Source organism: Photinus pyralis, unplaced genomic scaffold (assembly GCF_008802855.1).
Source record: "Photinus pyralis isolate 1611_PpyrPB1 unplaced genomic scaffold, Ppyr1.3 Ppyr1.4_LG7, whole genome shotgun sequence".
In the NCBI taxonomy this organism is placed as follows: Eukaryota; Metazoa; Arthropoda; class Insecta; order Coleoptera; family Lampyridae; genus Photinus; species Photinus pyralis.
This window is the reverse complement of record NW_022170738.1, coordinates 12586732-12589567: the sequence shown is the minus strand read 5'-3', so window position 1 is coordinate 12589567 and position 2836 is coordinate 12586732.

The window sequence follows — 2836 nt, the reverse complement described above, 5'->3', positions numbered from 1 at the left end:
AAGCGAGTAGAGTGCGATTGGATTGGACCCACTTTCGGTCAGTTTCTGTTCCACGTGATTTTTATCGTAGTTTACAAATGAAATTTTAACGGACGTTAAATCCACATTCGATCAATGAATGAACTTGCTTCGTTTTTTGAATGTATAACTAATCGATTGATGATTCGTGTGTAGGCAATTTACAACCTGCTTATCTTTTTTTAATTGGTTGATGGTCGTCGCTCAGGTGGACGCTCTTGTAATGCCATAACAATTCTAGTTAGGTAATTTATTTCCAGTTTTCTATGTGCAATAGGCTTTTTCTTCAAGGTTACCGACTTAAAATGTAAAAATTATTCCCTATAAAGTAACACATAAAGATTAAAACGTTACTTTATTACTTGCATTTCAAACCGTGTGTTACACATTAAAATTTATAGATTGCGTATGTCCCTGAAAAACAGGTACATCAAACTGTTACGTTCGTGGTAATTGTTGTCGACAAATTCCAGTAAATTGAAAGGACTTTTTTGTTTTTTCTTTAATTGCTTAAAACGAGGAGATAATACACAACCTGGTACGAATGGTGAGACTTTGAGAACCTGTAAATCCACTTCAACGTTGCATTCCGAATCTACACGTGCCGTCGATGAATCGGCCTTCACGTTGATAAGAATAATTAGGTTCTGTAAACTACTATGCGTCTTACTGAATAAAATATGCAACCTTTTGTTTAATGTGAACAATTCGAATTAGTTTCGCACCCCCACAATTCTCTATTCTTCGAAAGACCTAGCCTATAGGATTGGTACGTAAGTCAACACTAATTTTGAAAATGGTAGAGGCCTACTTCACACAGTGCCAATCTCTCTTGGAGCCGCTTTTAGGTGTTTTTAAATTAGGTGTTTTTAAACTTATCTGATAAATAATTTTCTATGTGAAACGCGAGGTGAAACGTTTGTTTCCGTGGAAATTAACTACCAGTTTTAAGGAAAACAACCGATCCGTAGTGTTCTTGATCCGTTCCGCTGACATACAATCAACACAAGAGTTCTCTATATATATTCTGAAATAAAAGCCTGGAAGTCATCTTGTTTAACGTCGAGTTTTTGAACGGGGGAAGGGGGATGAAGACATTATTTTAATATGCGAACACTAGAACTATTTTTACTCGAGGAGTAGGTACATACAAAAAACAAATTTTTTGATTCGACATGTAGTTCAGTCAATTTGTAAAAGGTGCGGTAGAAGATTTTATTTTTTCGAATTGCTTAAATGGTAAAGAGAGAGAAAAATTCAAATTGCCAATGCGACTGACGTCGCCGTCGGGAGACATTTCTGTGGTAAAAAATCTGCAAAAACTTTTTTGGTTTTTCTAAAATAACTCGCCAACGGCAACACTGGGGTAAAATCATGTTTTATTCAAAATTGTAGTGTATAAAAGTACCTTTAATTTGATATTTTATTTGGTCCGTTAATATGTACCTACAGTTTTAGGAGATACACTAAATTAAACCTTTCGGGTTTTTAGTAATTTTTGAAAATAAAGTCTTTTTTATCCTATATAAGGAGAAACTTACATTTTCTCGCCTGTGTGAGGACGCGAAAGAAGACAATTGCACGCATGGAGCGAGAAAATTCAATTTTGTCGGCTAGGCGAGAAAAAAAAATACGCCTTATGTAAGCTAGATGGCGCGGTTGTAATAAAATGTCAAAGAAGTTATTTCTTTTTAATTAAATAAGAAACATAAAATCGTCAACACTGATTTAATAATTAAATTTACCCTATGTTCACTTTATTTTACTGAATTCAAGATTTTATTTAAATACCGCGCATCTATACCTATCAATGTTTCGTGAATTTGAATACTTTCCCAATATCACGTGACCATTCAAACGTTTCAAACTAAGTCATAATCTCCCATTTACTTTCAATAACGAGCATCTGTGTCAATACATTTAACACCAAGATGTACTTTGTACTGTAAGTAGAACACCGCTTATCCGCAATAAGTAGCATTTTAACATACGAGACTACCCCGAAGTTAAAATGTGTCCAGTGTGACTGTAAGGAATGAATAAATCTATTTATAAAACACATTTTTTTAAAATACAAGATCATCAAGGATTTAAAATGTGCCCATTGCGCGTTCGTTACCAAGCATAAATCCAGTCTTAAAAGCATCTAACATTGGACAAGACATGGATCCTGCCAAGGATTTAAAATGTAACCGGTGTGATTTTCTCCCTTAAAACACACATTCAATTTTAAAACACATTTGTTAATACACAAGACCAGTAATAATTTCAAATGCGCCTGGTATTAATTACAACCCCTTAAATCTCGTTATTTTCTAAGGAAATAATCACGCGCCAGTGAAATGCCGGAAATGTCAACTCAGTTCGCACATGATCGGTATTCTCCACTTGCACCAGTGCTGTGTTGCACCGTGACTCCCTTCGATGACTCCGCACTGTGCAATCGCAAGCGCGCTAGAATTTGAATTTGCGTTGAACTGTATTATAAGAGAAAGGGGTAAATCTACGAGTAAAAAATATATTCGTGGGCCCACTTAGATTGCACCGTTTCGTAAAATTTTCGCATAGTCAGCAGGAAACGTGGAAATAAACAAAACAAACGCGTGCATGTTGACGCGATAAAGCAAATCCAAATTCAAGCGCTTGCGGTCGGACGTTGTTGAGGGATTAATATTTTAAATGTAAGTGTATAGGATAAAAAATATTGTGTGCACCACGGCACGAAAGTTGTTTTCCGGGCCTCAGGAAGTGGCCAGCCTCGGCTGCGCCTCGCCTGGCCATATCTTCCTTCGCCCCGGAAAACAACCACTTTCCCGCC